Source organism: Notolepis coatsorum (assembly GCF_963971535.1).
Source record: "Notolepis coatsorum genome assembly, chromosome: 11".
Lineage (NCBI taxonomy): Eukaryota > Metazoa > Chordata > Actinopteri > Aulopiformes > Paralepididae > Notolepis > Notolepis coatsorum.
The window spans coordinates 129460105-129479977 of record NC_140175.1 but is presented as its reverse complement, the minus strand read 5'-3'; positions in this window follow the sequence as shown (position 1 = coordinate 129479977).

Genomic DNA, 19873 nt, shown 5'->3' with positions numbered 1-19873 from the left:
CCTTTGAATATTAACCCTCTCCTCTGTTCTGCAGAGCGGCCCAGATGTTTTCCCACCAGTCCCCAGTTCCTCCCTGTCCCCAGCCCGCCTCCGCGGTCCTCTGTCCCCAGTTTCCTCCCTGTCCCCAGCCCGCCTCCGCGGGCCTCTGTTCCCCAGAACCTGTTCCCTATGTCTCCTAGTCCCTAGTCCTCTATCCCTAGTTCTCCTAGTCCCTAGTCCTCTATCCCTTGCTCTCCTAGTCTCTAGTTCCTCTGTCCCTAGGCGTTCCCTTAACCTTCCCTTAGGCGTTCCCTTTACCTTCCCATAGTGTTCCCTTTACCTGCCCGCCTCTTAAAGGCACTTTACCTTCCCCTCTTGTGTTATTCCAGTGTTTTGTGTTTTCTCCCTTAAAGGGACAGTGCCCTTTTTCCCTGTTCTCAATAAATATCTGTTTCTTGGCAAACCATCATACCTGTCTTGTGTTGTGCGATTGGGGTCGGTTACAAACCATAACAGTACGACCCCACCAAATCGACGACCCCAGCCAGCACAGACGGTGTATGTTGAGTTTGCCCTTTTTTTTTCTTGTTCCCTCTAGCTCCCCTGTTAGCCCTGTTAGCTTCCCTGTTAGCCCAGTTTAGCTTCCTTGTTAGTCCTGTTTAGCTCCCTTGTTAGCCTGTTACTCCCCTGTTTAGCTTGTTAGTCTCCCCGGTTAGCTCCCCTGTTTGCTTCCCGTTTTGCCCTGTTTGACCCCCCTGTAGCTAGCCTTGCCCTGGCAGCTAACCCAGTCCCTCAGCAGAGCCCCAGTCTGCTAGCTTAGCCCCGGCTGCTAGCACAGCCTCTATGTTTTATGCAGCCCTTGCTGCTGGCATGGGCCCTGTAGCTAGCCATGCCAGGCAGCTAACCCAGTCCCTCTGCATGGCCTCCACTTTTTTGTGTAGTTTATCCCACTGCTAGGACTGCCCTTTCAGCTGGCAAGGTCAGTATTCCCACTGCTAGGACTGCCCTTTCAGCTAGCAAGGTCAGTTTATCTCACACAGCTAGGACTGTCCTTCCAGCTAGCTTGTTCTCTCATGCTGGTCCAGCCCTGTCTGCCAGCCTAGCTCCGGCAGCTAGCGCAGCCTCTATGTTAATGTAGCAGTACAGCTGGCATAGGCCCTGTAGCTATCAGTGCCTTGGCAGCTACCCTTTCCCCCTGCTAGCCTAGCTCGGCAGCTAGCGCAGCCTCTATGTTGATGTAGCAGTACAGCTAGCATAGGCCCTGTAGCTATCAGTGCCCTGGCAGCTACCCTTTCCCTCTGCTAGCCTAGCTCGGCAGCTTGCACAGCCTCTATGTTGATGTAGCAGTACAGCTAGCATAGGCCCTGTAGCTATCAGTGCCCTGGCAGCTAACTTTCCCTCTGCTAGCCCTTTCCCGGTGCTACCATGGTTACCCCTTAGCTACCCTGCTTGCCCCTCAGTTCCTCTAGACCAGTTCTCTAGACCAGTTCTCTAGACCAGTTCTCTAGGCCAGTTTTCTAAACCAGTTCTCTAGACCGGTTCTCTAGGCCAGTTCTCTTGGCCAGTTCTCTAGGCCAGTTCTCTAGACCAGTTCCTCTAGACTAGTTCTCTGGACCCAGTTCCTCCTGACCCGGTTCCTCTAGGCCCGGTTTCCTCTAGGCCAGTTCCTCCAGTTACCCCTCGGCGACCCTGTTTCTTTTGCTAGCCCCACTCTTGTGGTGGCTTCCCCTGCTGGCTTGGCCAGTACCTTTTGTTTTTGTCTTGTTTTGCCCCCTGCCACTCTGTCTGTATTTGTTTTGGGTCGCCAGGTGGCTCCCGTTGAGGGGGGGGTACTGTGAGGTTTTGTCCGCTGCTCACCAACTTTCTCTGTTTTCTTTAAGCCTACTGTTAGAAATTCCCTTCTCACTCACTCTCTCTAGCCCCCACCCTCTCGTTCTTTACTCTCGTTTACTCTCAGTGGCCACACCTGGACTATTATCAATTACCTCTCGCACCTGTGGTGGCAGGCTAATTAGTTCCCCAGTGGGCTTTAAATACCAGGGCGCTTCCCCTCGTTTTGGCGTGGGGTCGTGTTGTATTCATGCTGAGTCATATTCTCTAACATCTAGACTCTTTCGGGAGATCCTCTGGTCTACCAATGCTGTATATGGATTTCTCCAGCCTTGAGATGTTTTGCTCCAGCCTTCGTCTGCTGTCGCCGTAGCCTGTGGAGGAGACTGTTCTGCGCTCCCTGTAACTTCCACGGGAGGCACCCCAGCGTTCCACTGCAGACCCCAGCGCAGCTGTTCGTCCTGACGCACATCTAGACCAACGCGCATCTTCCGGACCCTCGGGCTTGGCACGCTCTCCAGTCACCAGCGCGCAACGCGCATCTGCAAGGGCTTGGCACGCTCTCCAGTCACCAGCGCGCAACGCGCATCTTCAAGGGCTTGGCACGCTCTCCAGTCTCCAGCGCGCAACGCGCATCTTCAAGGGCTTGGCACGCTCTCCAGTCTCCAGCGCGCAACGCGCATCTTCAAGGGCTTGGCACGCTCTCCAGTCTCCAGCGCGCAACGCGCATCTTCTAAGGATCCTCGTGCTTGGCACACTCCTCCTCGCAGACGCACCCCGAGGCGTCTCTCGGTTCCGACGCGCACACCAAGGTGTGGCGCGCACTCTGTTCCTCGGCTCCGACAGCGGCTACCCGGTGGACGACACCCTCGCCACCGCCACTGTCCCGACGCGCACACCAAGGTGTGGCGCGCACTCTGTTCCTCGGCTCCGACAGCGGCTACCCGGTGGACGACACCCTCGCCACCGCCACTGTTCCGACGCGCACACCAAGGTGTGGCGCGCACTCTGTTCCTCGGCTCCGACAGCGGCTACCCGGTGGACGACACCCTCGCCACCGCCACTGTTCCGACGCGCACACCAAGGTGTGGCGCGCACTCTGTTCCTCGGCTCCGACAGCGGCTACCCGGTGGACGACACCCTCGCCACCGCCACTGTTCCAGCACTCTGTTCCTCGGCTCCGACAGCGGCTACCCGGTGGACGACACCCTCGCCACCGCCACTGTTCCAGCACTCTGTTCCTCGGCTCCGACAGTCGGCTACCCGGTGGACGACACCCTCGCCACCGCCACTGTTCCAGCACTCTGTTCCTCGGCTCGGACAGCCAGCCACCCGGTGGCGATGCCCTCGCCCCGCTGCTGTCCCTGTACCTTTACGCATACGCCTGGGTGAGTTTTGATTGTGATGTCACTCACCCAGCGTAGTGCCCTTGCCCCCGTTCCCGCTGCTGTCCCTGTACCTTTACGCATACGCCTGGGTGAGTTTTGATTGTGATGTCACTCACTCAGCGTAATGCTTTTTGCCCCCGTTCCCGCTGCTGTCCCTGTACCTTTACGCATACGCCTGGGTGAGTTTTGATTGTGATGTCACTCACTCAGCGTAATGCCTCTTGCCCCCGTTCCCGCTGCTGTCCCTGTACCTTTACGCATACGCCTGGGTGAGTTTTGATTGTGATGTCACTCACTCAGCGTAATGCCTCTTGCCCCCGTCTCGCTGCTGTTCCTGTACCATTACGCATACGCCTGGGTGAGTTTTGATTGTGATGTCACTCACCCAGCGTAGTGCCTCCTTTAGTTCTCACTTAGTTTGTAGTTTGGACATTTCATCTCCCACTCTGTTTTGTTCTCTCGTGGATATTATTTTGGACATTCCATCTCCCACTGTGTGTTTGTTCACACGAAGATAGTATTTACTTTGTTACTTTGTTATTTGGACTGTTCTGCATCTGCTCTGTTTGTTCCCTTTGAATATTAACCCTCTCCTCTGTTCTGCAGAGCGGCCCAGATGTTTTCCCACCAGTCCCCAGTTCCTCCCTGTCCCCAGCCCGCCTCCGCGGTCCTCTGTCCCCAGTTTCCTCCCTGTCCCCAGCCCGCCTCCGCGGGCCTCTGTTCCCCAGAACCTGTTCCCTATGTCTCCTAGTCCCTAGTCCTCTATCCCTAGTTCTCCTAGTCCCTAGTCCTCTATCCCTTGCTCTCCTAGTCTCTAGTTCCTCTGTCCCTAGGCGTTCCCTTAACCTTCCCTTAGGCGTTCCCTTTACCTTCCCATAGTGTTCCCTTTACCTGCCCGCCTCTTAAAGGCACTTTACCTTCCCCTCTTGTGTTATTCCAGTGTTTTGTGTTTTCTCCCTTAAAGGGACAGTGCCCTTTTTCCCTGTTCTCAATAAATATCTGTTTCTTGGCAAACCATCATACCTGTCTTGTGTTGTGCGATTGGGGTCGGTTACAAACCATAACATCATTCATACTAATACACATTGGCCGTATTAGGGGGTGGGAAACTGATGGGTGGGGATCGGGCGTTGTGGACAGCAACTCCTACAGGTCGGTTGGTGCGCCTGCGCAGTAGAATCAGTAAGTGTCGGGGGCAGCGTGAGCCTCCCACGCGTTATTCCTCGCCACTGAGAGATCGAGCTGCGCAGGTGAAAAGATGCGACTGCTGTTACCTCAAGTACCGGAGGGGACTTGTGCTATGTATGACTTAGTCCACATTGCAGCCGGCTTGTGGGAGGCAAGAAACAGCGTTCGTGACAGGGGAGGGTTGAATTGGATGATACGAAATTGGGATGGGAGAAAAATATAGAAAATGGGAGAAAAAGTGGATAAAAAAAAAAAAAAATACGGTTACAGTATATAACGATATATTATTTTGGAAGAGGTCTCTTCCCCCTCTTCAGTCAGACCAGCCTGAGAGCGACATGTGACGGCTGGTGGGACGGCAGACCAGAGCGGAGTAACGGACAGCTGCCATGGAAAGCCTCTTAATAGGGAGGTGGAGTCTGACGTCACTGGATTTATCATTGGGAAAATGGATTATCGGCTATTGTAACAATTCTGCCTCATGGAAATTGAAAAGCTTTCCAGTTTTGCATAAAATGAGTTCCCTTCTATCACAAACATAATTTTTTAAGCATTTCTTGGTTGAAATAAAATGTGTCGATTTTATTTTATGATTAATTGCGAATATTTTCATGTTGAGCTATAGCTTGTGGATGAATAAGCACAGGTGTTATTGCTGTCATCTTGGCCAGGTCTCCCTTGCAAAAGAGATCTTGTATCTCAATAGGACTTCCTGGTTAAATAAAGGTTAAAAAAAAAAAAAAAAAAAGCAGAGCCATCTGTGGAAGAGTTACTGGGGAAGAGTTACTGGGGGAAGAGTTACTGGGAGAAGAGTTACTGGGAGAAGTGTTACTGGAGAAGAGTTACTGGGAGAAGAGTTACTGGGAGAAGAGTTACTGGGAGAAGTGTTACTGGAGAAGAGTTACTGGGAGAAGAGTTACTGGAGAAGGGTTACTGGAGAAGAGTTACTGGGAGAAGAGTTACTGGGGGAAGGGTTACTGGAGAAGAGTTACTGGGGGAGGAGTTACTGGGAGAAGAGTTACTGGGAGAAGAGTTACTGGGAGAAGAGTTACTGGGAGAAGAGTTACTGGGGAAGAGTTACTGGGGAAGAGTTACTGGAGAAGAGTTACTGGAGGAAGAGTTACTGGGGGAAGAGTTACTGGGGGAAGAGTTACTGGAGAAGAGTTACTGGGGAAGAGTTACTGGAGAAGAGTTACTGGAGGAAGAGTTACTGGGGGAAGAGTTACTGGGGGAAGAGTTACTGGAGAAGAGTTACTGGAGGAAGAGTTACTGGGAGAAGAGTTACTGGGAGAAGAGTTACTGGAGGAAGAGTTACTGGGGGAAGAGTTACTGGAGGAAGAGTTACTGGGGGAAGAGTTACTGGAGGAAGAGTTACTGGAGGAAGGGTTACTGGAGGAAGAGTTACTGGAGGAAGAGTTACTGGAGAAGTGTTACTGGGGGAAGAGTTACTGGAGGAAGAGTTACTGGGGGAAGAGTTACTGGGAGAAGAGTTACTGGGGGAAGAGTTACTGGGGAAGAGTTACTGGGAGAAGGGTTACTGGAGGAAGGGTTACTGGGAGAAGAGTTACTGGGAGAAGAGTTACTGGAGGAAGAGTTACTGGGGGAAGAGTTACTGGAGAAGAGTTACTGGAGGAAGAGTTACTGGGAGAAGAGTTACTGGGAGAAGAGTTACTGGAGGAAGAGTTACTGGGGGAAGAGTTACTGGAGGAAGAGTTACTGGGGGAAGAGTTACTGGAGGAAGAGTTACTGGAGGAAGAGTTACTGGAGGAAGAGTTACTGGAGGAAGAGTTACTGGAGAAGTGTTACTGGGGGAAGAGTTACTGGAGAAGTGTTACTGGGGAAGAGTTACTGGGGAAGAGTTACTGGGAGAAGAGTTACTGGAGGAAGAGTTACTGGGGGAAGAGTTACTGGAGGAAGAGTTACTGGGGGAAGAGTTACTGGGAGAAGAGTTACTGGGGGAAGAGTTACTGGGGAAGAGTTACTGGGAGAAGAGTTACTGGAGGAAGAGTTACTGGGAGAAGAGTTACTGGAGGAAGAGTTACTGGGGGAAGGGTTACTGGAGAAGAGTTACTGGAGGAAGAGTTACTGGGAGAAGAGTTACTGGGAGAAGAGTTACTGGAGGAAGAGTTACTGGGGGAAGAGTTACTGGAGGAAGAGTTACTGGGGAAGAGTTACTGGGGAAGGGTTACTGGAGGAAGAGTTACTGGGGGAAGAGTTACTGGAGGAAGAGTTACTGGAGGAAGAGTTACTGGGGAAGAGTTACTGGGGGAAGAGTTACTGGAGAAGAGTTACTGGAGGAAGTGTTACTGGGGGAAGAGTTACTGGAGGAAGTGTTACTGGGGGAAGAGTTACTGGGGGAAGAGTTACTGGGGAAGAGTTACTGGGGGAAGAGTTACTGGGGAAGAGTTACTGGGGGAGGAGTTACTGGGAGAAGAGTTACTGGGAGAAGAGTTACTGGGAGAAGAGTTACTGGAGGAAGTGTTACTGGGGGAAGAGTTACTGGGGGAAGAGTTACTGGGGAAGGGTTACTGGGGGAAGAGTTACTGGGGGAAGAGTTACTGGGGGAAGAGTTACTGGGGAAGAGTTACTGGGGGAGGAGTTACTGGGAGAAGAGTTACTGGGAGAAGAGTTACTGGAGGAAGAGTTACTGGAGGAAGAGTTACTGGAGAAGAGTTACTGGAGGAAGTGTTACTGGGGGAAGGGTTACTGGGGGAAGGGTTACTGGGGGAAGAGTTACTGGGGGAAGAGTTACTGGGAGAAGAGTTACTGGGGGAAGAGTTACTGGGGAAGAGTTACTGGGAGAAGAGTTACTGGAGGAAGAGTTACTGGGAGAAGAGTTACTGGGAGAAGAGTTACTGGAGGAAGAGTTACTGGGGGAAGAGTTACTGGAGAAGGGTTACTGGAGGAAGAGTTACTGGGAGAAGAGTTACTGGGAGAAGAGTTACTGGAGGAAGAGTTACTGGGGGAAGAGTTACTGGAGGAAGAGTTACTGGGGGAAGAGTTACTGGAGGAAGAGTTACTGGAGGAAGAGTTACTGGAGGAAGAGTTACTGGAGGAAGAGTTACTGGAGAAGTGTTACTGGGGGAAGAGTTACTGGAGAAGTGTTACTGGGGAAGAGTTACTGGGGAAGAGTTACTGGGAGAAGGGTTACTGGAGGAAGAGTTACTGGGGGAAGAGTTACTGGAGGAAGAGTTACTGGGGGAAGAGTTACTGGGAGAAGAGTTACTGGGGGAAGAGTTACTGGGGAAGAGTTACTGGGAGAAGTGTTACTGGAGGAAGAGTTACTGGGAGAAGAGTTACTGGGAGAAGAGTTACTGGAGGAAGAGTTACTGGGGGAAGAGTTACTGGAGAAGAGTTACTGGAGGAAGAGTTACTGGGAGAAGAGTTACTGGGAGAAGCGTTACTGGAGGAAGAGTTACTGGGGGAAGAGTTACTGGGGAAGAGTTACTGGGGAAGAGTTACTGGAGGAAGAGTTACTGGGGGAAGAGTTACTGGAGGAAGAGTTACTGGAGGAAGAGTTACTGGAGGAAGAGTTACTGGGGAAGAGTTACTGGGGGAAGAGTTACTGGAGAAGAGTTACTGGAGGAAGTGTTACTGGGGGAAGAGTTACTGGAGGAAGTGTTACTGGGGGAAGAGTTACTGGGGGAAGAGTTACTGGGGAAGAGTTACTGGGGGAAGAGTTACTGGGGAAGAGTTACTGGGGGAGGAGTTACTGGGAGAAGAGTTACTGGGAGAAGAGTTACTGGGAGAAGAGTTACTGGAGGAAGTGTTACTGGGGGAAGAGTTACTGGGGGAAGAGTTACTGGGGGAAGAGTTACTGGGGGAAGAGTTACTGGGGGAAGAGTTACTGGGGGAAGAGTTACTGGGGAAGAGTTACTGGGGGAGGAGTTACTGGGAGAAGAGTTACTGGGAGAAGAGTTACTGGAGGAAGAGTTACTGGAGGAAGAGTTACTGGAGAAGAGTTACTGGAGGAAGTGTTACTGGGGGAAGGGTTACTGGGGGAAGGGTTACTGGGGGAAGAGTTACTGGGGGAAGAGTTACTGGGAGAAGGGTTACTGGGGGAAGAGTTACTGGGAGAAGGGTTACTGGAGGAAGAGTTACTGGGGAAGAGTTACTGGGGAAGAGTTACTGGGAGAAGAGTTACTGGGAGAAGAGTTACTGGGAGAAGAGTTACTGGGAGAAGAGCTACTGGGAGAAGAGTTACTGGGAGAAGAGCTACTGGGAGAGGAGTTACTGGGGAAGAGTTACTGGGAGAAGAGTTACTGGGAGAAGGGTTACTGGGGAAGAGTTACTGGGGAAGGGTTACTGGGAGAAGAGTTACTGGGGAAGAGTTACTGGGGAAGAGTTACTGGGAGAAGAGTTACTGGGAGAAGAGTTACTGGAGGAAGAGTTACTGGGGAAGAGTTACTGGGAGAAGAGTTACTGGGGAAGAGTTACTGGGGAAGAGTTACTGGGAGAAGTGTTACTGGGAGAAGAGTTACTGGAGGAAGAGTTACTGGGGGAAGAGTTACTGGGGGAGAGTTACTGGAGAAGAGTTACTGGGGAAGAGTTACTGGGGAAGAGTTACTGGGGAAGAGTTACTGGGAGAAGGGTTACTGGGGAAGAGTTTGATTTTATTTTATTTTATTGATGGATTAAAAACACACAACAAGGATCCAAAGGATAACATGAGAAAGAGTAAAACCCTTATTTCCGTCATGGTCCCAGGGCTGTTAGGCCACAACAAAATACACGACAATAACACAACACTCATACATTTAAAACATTATAAGACTAACCTATCGCTAAAATTGTATACCCCACAATAACTAAAAACTGATTGGAAACCCATTCAAACTATAGGGGGCTATTCTTCTATTCTGTCCATGAGCCACTTCCTGACGCTTCTCTTGAAGCTGTGGAGGCTCAAGCTCTGCTTGATGGGGAGAGGCAGCTTGTTCCAATCCTGGGCTCCAATTACTGGGGAAGAGTTACTGGAGAAGAGTTACTGGGAGAAGAGTTACTGGGGGAAGAGTTACTGGGGAAGAGTTACTGGGAGAAGAGTTACTGGAGAAGAGTTACTGGGAGAAGAGTTACTGGGGGAAGAGTTACTGGAGAAGAGTTACTGGGAGAAGAGTTACTGGGGGAAGAGTTACTGGGGAAGAGTTACTGGGAGAAGAGTTACTGGGAGAAGAGTTACTGGGGAAGAGTTACTGGGAGAAGAGTTACTGGGAGAAGAGTTACTGGGGAAGGGTTACTGGAGGAAGAGTTACTGGGGAAGAGTTACTGGGAGAAGAGTTACTGGGAGAAGAGTTACTGGGGGAAGTGTTACTGGGGGAAGAGTTACTGGGAGAAGAGTTACTGGGGGAGAGTTACTGGGAGAAGAGTTACTGGGGAAGAGTTACTGGGAGAAGAGTTACTGGGGAAGAGTTACTGGGGGAAGAGTTACTGGGAGAAGAGTTACTGGGAGAAGAGTTACTGGGAGAAGAGTTACTGGGAGAAGAGTTAATGGGAGAAGAGTTACTGGAGAAGAGTTACTGGGAGAAGAGTTACTGGGAGAAGAGTTACTGGGGAAGAGTTACTGGGAGAAGAGTTACTGGGAGAAGAGTTACTGGGGAAGAGTTACTGGGGGAAGAGTTACTGGAGAAGAGTTACTGGGGAAGAGTTACTGGGGGAAGAGTTACTGGGGAAGAGCTACTGGGGAAGAGCTACTGGGGAAGAGTTACTGGGGAAGAGCTACTGGGAGAAGAGTTACTGGGAGAAGGGCTACTGGGGAAGAGCTACTGGGGGAAAAGTTACTGGGAGAAGAGTTACTGGGGGAAGAGTTACTGGGGAAGAGTTACTGGGAGAAGAGTTACTGGAGGAAGAGCTACTGGGGGAAGAGTTACTGGAGAAGAGTTACTGGGGGAAGAGTTACTGGGAGAAGAGTTACTTGGGGGGAGAGTTACTGGGGAAGAGCTACTGGGAGAAGAGTTACTGGGAGAAGAGTTACTGGGGGAAGAGTTACTGGAGGGAGAGTTACTGGGAGAAAGCCCTGAGGGACCGTAGACATAACAGGATCACACACCGCCTCCTCTATGCCTCTACTCCACTCGGCTTTCCATCTCTTTCTCCGCAGTTCTGCCATTAGCTCTAATTACTTCACTTCCTCTTCTCTCTTCCTCCCTTCACATCTTCCCATCCTCTGGTAATGTGTCCTATCCTTCCTTCTACTTGTGCCTCTGCTACCTCCCTAAGAGCCATTGCTCTCTTTCGCGCGCCCAGAATTATTACAATATTTTCTTAATACATTTTTTTGTTATTTCTCCATAGGTTCTAGTGACAGAAACCTTGACAAATCAGGGAGGTTTTAATGTAAATTATCTGCTAATTTTCTCTATAGTTGAGCCAACTTTATGCTCATTTTATGCCTATTCTCGAAGACACTCTGATGTCACGAGACCGCCGCCATCTTGGTATAGGGGGACCATACGGATTTCTACCATCAAATGCATGCGTTGAGGTCCGTTTTTATTACATGTTTTATCACATTCTTGTTCATTTCATAACATTTTCATACGATTTGTTTTGAAAATATTGAGGCCAACATGGCATTTCACTATTTCGAAAGCCTTTCTGGTGATTCTAAGGCGAGATATGAGTCAAAGATCTCCCCCTGATTGACTTGACATAATGTCCATACAAAACACCTGCAGACATGGCCATCTCTCGAATACCCAAATTGAAGCTGCTGTGTTACGTTTTGTACTAATAACGAACACAGAAATCCAAATCGCAAGTTTTATATAATACCAGCTGATGCATCACGGAGGAAAAAGTGGCTGGTGGCTAACGTTCGGCTAACTCGCTCTGTGTTGTGGTCGTGGTAGCTACATGCTATGTGGCACGGTGGTGTAGTGGTTAACACTGTCGCCTCACAGAAAGAAGGTCCAGGGTTCGAATCCCGCTTGGGGACCAGGTTTCCATGGTGCCAGTTACCCAGGTGGGGGATCTCCCAGGCCTTTCTGTGTGGAGTTTGCATGTTCTCCCCGTGCTCGCAAGGGTTTCCCCCCCGATAAGATAAAACCCAATGGAAAAACATGCACAACAACAAGATCGCTAACGCTGTGGCGTCCTTGACGAAGACGGACAGGAGCACTTGGATTGGTCCCCTGGCGCGGCTCACGTTGTGCCTGTCTGCTCCCGGCTGCCCTTGGGGGGGAAGGACGACGGGATGGGTTAATCGCAGATACGAATTGCATGCATGCATCGCATGTGTGCCAATTGATGACCTCGGAGCAGGTCCTAAATTATTATTATTATTATGCTAAGCTAACGTTAATTACATAATATCGAACCGATAGGAGCTTATCTTATCTAATCTTACGTGGTGGTACCACGTGTGCCACTACCCGATCAAACATCCACGTAAGATTAGATAAGATAAGCTCCTATCGGTTCGATATTATGTAATTAATGTTAGCTTAGCATGTAGCTACCACAACCACAACACAGAGCGAGTTAGCCGAACGTTAGCCACCAGCCACTTTTTCCTCCGTAATGGTATAAAACTTGCGATTTGGATTTCTGTTTTTGTCATTAGTACAACGTGTAACACAGCAGCTCTTTGGCATTGTGAAGGACTGAAGAAAATTCCGCTTGATAGTCTTTAATTTGACGCTTTAACGATCCGTTTCTGCACTAAATGAACCGTACACAATGTACGAGGCGGGGCAGTTACCCCCCACGCTGCAGTTGCCTAGCAACAACAGGCAGGAAGTTGACTTCGAGAATGTCTATTCTGTCTCTACATCACTGCTGTGAAGCACTATGGGCTGCAATTCTTGTATGAAAGGTGCTATACAAATAAAGTTTATTATTATTAATATTATTATTATTATTATTATTATTATTATTATTATTATTATTATTATTATTATTATTATTATTATTATTATTATTATTATTATTATTATTATTATTATTATAAAGGTGCTATACAAATAAAGTTTATTATTATTAATATTATTATTATTAATATTATTATTATTATTATTATTATTATTATTATTATTATTATTATTATTATTATTATTATTATTATTATTATTATTATTATTATTATTATTATTATTATTATTATTATTATTATTATTATTATTATTATTATTATTATTATTATTATTATTATTATTATCATTTAATTTCTGTACATACTCTGTCTCTCTGATATTTAGTATATATTTAGTATATCCGAAATGTTAAAGAAAACAGAACCTCTTACATTTGACTAACCAAGCAGGTTTGATTAAACATTGCAGCACTTTGAAAATATCAATTGTTTGTGCACAAGTTTTGACTATAGATCAGACAGTATATTTTAGACTTGTGTATATTGTGTAATTAGGCATGGCTTTTTAATTTGTGATAGCGATACCACAACCGTGAGTATCTGCCAATACCGATCTGCACTTTGCTTAAAGGGGACATATTAGTTTCAAGTTTCTTTAATAGTTGTCATACAGAAGTACAGAATACTTTCATACAAAATGCTTCTTACTGTTACGCTCCAGAGACTGTGCTAGACAAGATAGTATCAAATAACATAGTATAGCATGTAATTTAGAAGAAGAAAATGAGGTCACAGTGTTCGGTATAGACATATGTACAATGTTCTGAGTTACCATATAATATACAATACTATGCAGTGTACTAATGTACAGTACTATCTAGTGCAAAGCAGAAATGGGATGAGGTACAATTTAGGTACAATTTACAGTAAGGTGTACGAGTTGTAGTGCAATCCTTCATCAATAAATATAAAGTGTGGGGAGTGGGTGCTACAGTGTGTTTGTTTAAAGTGGGTGTGTGCTATAAAGTGTGTGGAGTGGGTGCTACAGTGTGTTTGTTTAAAGTGAGTGTGTGCGTGTGGATGTGTGTGCTATGTGCGTTTGGTGGTTGTTGTTGTGTAGTGTTCATTCATTGTTCGTTTAGCAGCCTGATGGCCTGGGGATAGAAGCTTCTTCTGAGTCTTTCTGTGCTCGCCTTGAGACTCCGGTATCGCTTGCCTGACCGCAGCAGTTCAAAGAGGCAGTTGTTCGGGTGACTGGAGTCTTTAATGATTCTCTTAGCCTTGCCCTTGCAACGCTTGTTGTAAATGTTCTGGAGGGTGGGGAGCCCCCCTCCAATTGTGCGTTCGGCTGAACGTGTCACTCTTTGTAGTCTGCTTCGGTCTTGTGCAGTGCTATTCCCAAACCAGGAGGTGATGTTGCCGGTCAAGATGCTCTCTATTGTACATGAGTAGAAGTTCTTAAGGATCTTCTGACTGACTTGGAACTTCCTTAGGCGCCTGAGGAAGTAGAGGCGTTGTCGTGCCTTCTTCACAACACTGTCAATGTGTGTGGTCCATGTCAAGTCCTCGGATATGTAGGCTCCGAGGTACTTAAAGCTGTTGACTCTCTCAACCGGTGCCCCGTTGATGCTGAGGGGGCTGTAGTCCTTGACCCCCGACCTCCTGAAGTCCACAATCATCTCCTTTGTTTTGCTGACGTTCAGGGAGAGGCTGTTTTCCTGGCACCATCCCGCCAGGACCTTGACCTCTTCCAGGTAGGCCCTCTCGTCGTTGGCAGAGATCAGGCCCACCACCATTGTGTCGTCAGCAAATTTGATGATTGTATTGCTACTCCGCTGAGCCACACAGTCGTGTGTGTACAGGGAGTAGAGGAGGGGACTCAGAACACAGCCCTGGGGGGCCCCTATGTTGAGGGTGATGGATGAGGAGGTGCAGTTGCCTGCTCTCACCACCTGGGGTCTGCCAGTCAGGAAGTCCAAGACCCACTGGCAGAGGTCATAGTTATTAGAGGGTTTTGCCTCTTTGTACTTTGGACTAAATGTTATTTAGGCACTTGGGGGAAATATTTTATGTACTCTTAGCTTTCTGAATAACAAGCCTAAACAAACTGTTGAGAAATATTTCTTATTGAAGGCGGCTGGGTGGCGCAGCGGACATTGCGCTCGTCACCAACGCAAGAGACACCGGGTTCGAATCCGGCTGTCGGCGTTGCCTCCGGCTTGGGCCGGCCGTCATACTAACTCAATTGGCGGGTGGGAAGTCGAAGGGTGGTAGTCTGGTCATTGTGAACAGCGACTCCTACAGGTCGGTTGGGGGACGCCTGCACAGCAAAGTCAGGAAAATGGCGGGGTTAGTGTGAGCCTCCCACACGTTACTCCTCGCCAAATGAGAGTCCGCGCTGGCAGGTGAAAAGATGTGACAGGCTGCCTCCTCGTGTATCGGAGGGGACACGTGATGCAAGGCTTCTATCCTCCCTACAACCGGCCAGTGGGGGGCATATGCGAGCAACGATCAGGACAGGGGAAAGAGAATTGGCACGAGAGATACATTGGGATGGGGAGAAAAATCACAGAAAAAAGGAGGAGAAAAAGTAGATAAAAAAATATATATATTTCTTATTGTGGAGGGGGGGGGGGGCACACATGATATGTCCCCTTTAATAGCCATCTAAAAAAACATCAGGTTCAACTGCTTCTTAATCACACTTTTTCACACACAGAACAACTCAATTCATTGAGTTGACCCATGAGTATATGAACCGAGTATGAACCGGTCGGATTTGCACGTCCTTATTTGTAATAGGTTTCTGTCGACAAAATGTCAAGACATTTTAATACATTTAATTGTCCAAATTACCTTCCTTCTCAAAGAGTTTGTATGAATGAGACTCTGCTGTGATTCAACCACATTATGCACTGTGTGCTGTTGTGGCCCCAAACCATGGAACAGGATTATTATATTTGAGCTTTATTGCTCAACTGTGAATAATTATGAAATGTGATCATCATCATCATCATATAATCCATGGATAACTGAACAGATGGCTGGAAGATGCTCACAAGTGTGTGTGTGTGTGTGTGTGTGTGTGTGTGTGTGTGTGTGTGTGTGTGTGTGTGTGTGTGTGTGTGTGTGTGTGTGTGTGTGTGTGTGTGTGTGTGTGTGTGTGTGTGTGTGTGTGTGCGTGCGTGCGTGCGTGCGTGCGTGCGTGCGTGCGTGCGTGCGTGCGTGCGTGCGTGCGTGCGTGCGTGCGTGCGTGCGTGCGTGCGTGCGTGCGTGCGTGCGTGCGTGCGTGCGTGCGTGCGTGCGTGTGTGTGTGTGTGTGTGTGTGTGTGCGTGCGTGCGTGTGTGTGTGTGTGTATACACATACGTGTGCTTTACAGCCCAGATGTTTAATAGTTTTTTCCTGCTTTTTGAAAATAACATCGACACTACCAGCATTTAGAAAGCGATCTATAAACTGGTTTAGAAAGCGATCTATAAACTGGTTTAGAAAGCGATCTATAAACTGGTTTGGAAAGCGATCTATAAACTGGTTTGGAAAGCGATCTATAAACTGGTTTGGAAAGCGATCTATAAACTGGTTTAGAAAGCGATCTATAAACTGGTTTAGAAAGCGATCTATAAACTGGTTTGGAAAGCGATCTATAAACTGGTTTGGAAAGCGATCTTAACTGGTTCAGAAAGCGATCTATAAACATTTAGTTTAGAAGGCATCAGGAAAAGGCTTGATCTAATGCGTCCACCTTACAGGGAAGTGAAAGCGGAAGCATAGAATTTAATGGTGACGTTATGCTACAGTTTGTTAGCTACTCACCCATTCAAGGGGTTCAAATCTGTGTGTTTTGTGTGTCTGTGTAGAAGCAATTATCTGTACCACTTTTAAAACCAAATTGAGTGTATTATCGTTGAATACAGTATGTGTCTCATATTGTCAGAGTAGTCAATGATCTACAAATAACTGTGGCCTCTGAGTGTGTGTACTCTCAGCCCTGTGCCTCAGACCCACTCCCATCTGAGAAGCAGGCTATTCTCGGTCCTTGCTCCACAAAACAATGAATCTTTAATTCAAGACTGAAAACCTACCTTTATTCACTTAATTACAGCCTAACCTAGAACGGACCCTCTTCAACATCCCTTCAACACTGATGTTTTTAACATGGTTGTTTTTATTTTAAATGTCGTTGTTTTATGTGCTTGCTGTATGTTTTGTCCTACACTGTAAAAAAAATAGTTTTTTCGCAGGAAATTCACTGTATTATTTTACAGATTACTTTTGATTTTCTACTTTAAGTGTAAATAAATGCCATACAAATAAAGTAAATTACCTTTTATCAAAATATTAACCGTTAAATAAAGGTTGTAATCTGTAAATGTATTTGATTTTACTGTACTTCGACAGTAAGTATTTGGCAACCGTTGCTGCCAGACATTTACCGTTTTTTTACAGTTTTCTTTTTTACAGTGTATGCATTCTCTTTATTTGTAAAGTGTATTGGACCCGAGGGTGGGCTGGGTAGCGCAGCGGACTAAGCGCCTGCCTACCACCGCAGAGACACTGGTATCGAATCCAGCTGTCAGCGGTACCTCCGGCTTGGTCGGTCGACCCTACTAACACAATTGGCAGTGTTAGCGGGTGGGAAGCCGGCGGGTGTGTGTATCCCGGTCGTTGTAAACAGCGACTCCTACAGGTCGGTCGGGGCGCCTGCTCAGCGAGGGAGGGAACTGGGGGAAGTAGTGTGAGCCTCCCACGTGTTACGCTCCCCCAGTGAGAGCCCTCGCTGTCGGGTGAAAAGAAGCGGCTGGCTGACTCCACATGTATCGGAGGGGACATGTGATAGTATCTATCAACCTTCCCTAGACCGGCAAGTGGGGGGCAAATGCACGCAACGACCAGGAAGGGAGGGAAGGGAATTGGCATAACGACTAAATTGGGATGGGAGAAAAATACAGAAAAAGGGGGAGAAAAAGTAGATAAAAAAAAGTGTATTGGACCCGGTGATTCAAATACAATTGATTGAGTCATCGGTTTGCGCATCGCTGTTCCCATGACTTTATATAAATGGCTGAGTGTAAAAAGGAGGAGTCCCACAATGCAACACACCCGATTCTCTAATGTTTAGGCAAATACTGTCCCCCCCCTACAGACTCAGAGGTCAAGTTAAGGCACCTCATAGACCTCTCCTGATATGGCTGCTGTTACCAAAAGCTTAGAGCGTATGAGCCGTGATCTCATTTGATCTTTTATCTTTTCTATATTGCCTTTCTGTGTGTGGGTGTGTGTGTGGGTGTGTGCGCAATCATGTGTGGCTGAGCGTTTTCCGTACGTACTTTTTTATTAAAGTACACACACAACAAGCAGAGAGGATAAATGTTCTTATGTGCCCCAGTTGCTATTGCATGTACATCATTTGTGTTTTATTACATGTATATGTACATACATACCAACTATTTTGCCTGTTTTATTCTCCACCCATCGATCATCCATAACAACACTACTATCACCGACATCCAAGAAGGGGGATCCCCCCCTTGAACAGCCCTTCTAAGGTTTCTCTCCTCCACACTGCCTGTGGTGCTTTTTTCCTATTGCTTGAGTTTTTCCTTACCTTCGCTGGGGTATGTCTGGGAGTGTTGTTTTGGAGTTCATGATGGGTTTTTTGTTCTTTATTTATTGTGATGTTTCTTCTTGACTTGTTTAAAGAAGACTTGTCCAGCCGTCTAACGTGTGATTGCGGGCTCTACAAATAAATGTGATTTGATTTGATTTGAAAAGACTGTGATATGTCAGCATGAGTGTTACGTGTGGGTGTGTTTGTATCCTGTCTTCATGTGTTTGTATCCTGATCAGGTGTTCCCCAGTGTGATGTCTGGTTGTAGTCCCCTGTCTGGGTCTTGTAGTTCTTTGTCGTTTCCCTCCCAGGTGTATCCATTTGTAATCAGCCCAGGTGTTTCTTGTTCTCGTCATCCCCTTGTGAATATGTGTTCTGTTCTCCCGTGTGTGGCACATATAGTACAACTGAGGACACTTGTATATACCTTTACTCTTAACAACACATTTTCTAAAATCCTCCTCCGGATTCCTGAAGATATAGCTACATCCACGCGATTGGGTTCAGTTCTTATTTATTTATTTATTTTCGGACATGGTTCGTTGAGTCATGACTATATTATGTAGAAACGTGATTGTTAATGATACAAATATTGTCGTATTTATTATCATTATAATTATATAATTCTGTGGATGTCTGTAGGATGGCAATCCCCAGGGACTTCTCCCATAGACAGCTGTTGAAAACATGGGCGCACAGTACCGGTCTGTCCAATTTACGTCCGATTTGCGACTGCCTTTTCAAGGTCGTAAATCCTACAACGAATTTACAATGCGAAGCCGTTCGAGAATGCCGAATAAGTACGTTAATCGAGTTACGAAGGAATTCCTTGGCAACTTTCACGTATGTCCGTTCGAGAATGAGGACCAATGTTTGCATGACACCAGCGAAAGATTAAGATTAAAAGACTGGACTTGAAGAAGTCTTTATTCATAGCACACATGCAACGTAGTCCTGTGAGATGGGCGACACATGGAACACACACATGCATTTTTTTCGTGGGTTGCAGATGAAATGTCTTCTCTGCAAGGCAATATGTGACTAGTGTCTAGCCCGGTGTGTTAAGGAGCGATTCGTCAGAAAGAAAAGGGCTTTGGAATTTAGGGATGACGTCATTTTGTATATTGTTATATTTTGACGTTGTTTTGTTATTGTTGTGGACATTCTAATGATATTTTTTCCCAACAGAAGGTCAGGTCAATCTTTTAAAGTTGTATAGTGTGCTTTAGAGGACAGTTGAGTGATGTGGATGAGTTTTAAAGTTGTATAGTGTGCTTTAGAGGACAGGAGAGTGCTGTGGATGAGTTTTAAAGTTGTATAGTGTTCTTTAGAGGACAGGAGAGTGCTGTGGGTGAGTTTTAAAGTTGTATAGTGTGCTTTAGGGTGCGGTTACACCTTTCGTTTCATTTTCGTATCATTGTCATATGCGTTTCGCCGCGACGTCGTGCGCCTCGAGTCACACTTTCGTTTTTTTTTCGTTTTTGTCACCCGAGCACACTGATGTAGTACACTGCCAAAGCAGTAGGTGGCAGTAGGTGGCAAACATGAAGGCAATTTCAACCAATCAGAACTTGAATGTGCCAATACACTTCCTGGAAGCTCCAGCAAAGAAAATGTCAATAAGGCAGGCGCCTATGCCGCGCCACCATCTTGCCTATTTACTCAATGCAGCAACAATGCAGCAATTCTTTTTCAGCAAAGCCTAATAAAAGTGCAATAAACAAAACGGATACATTCACTGTGTGTTCTGCCTGTCATTTGTTGATGAAACAAAACTAACATCAACACAAGTGACCACCAAGAGCGGATAGTTTAGTCTAAAAAACGATCTGTAGCATTGTTAGCTGCATGCTAACGTCAATGGAATTTGCCATTATAACAGTATAGCATTGTGGCTAGAAGCTAACGTTAGCTCACGCTACTTATCCAGCACCAAACTGATGATATCGGGAGCTATCAGTGGTTAGATAACATTAGAGACAACGCTGTGTGTATTAAACAAAGGTGAATAGATGACTGGGCCATTTTGTTTAATGCTTGTTAAGTTGAAAGAGGAGCTTTGAGCTAAC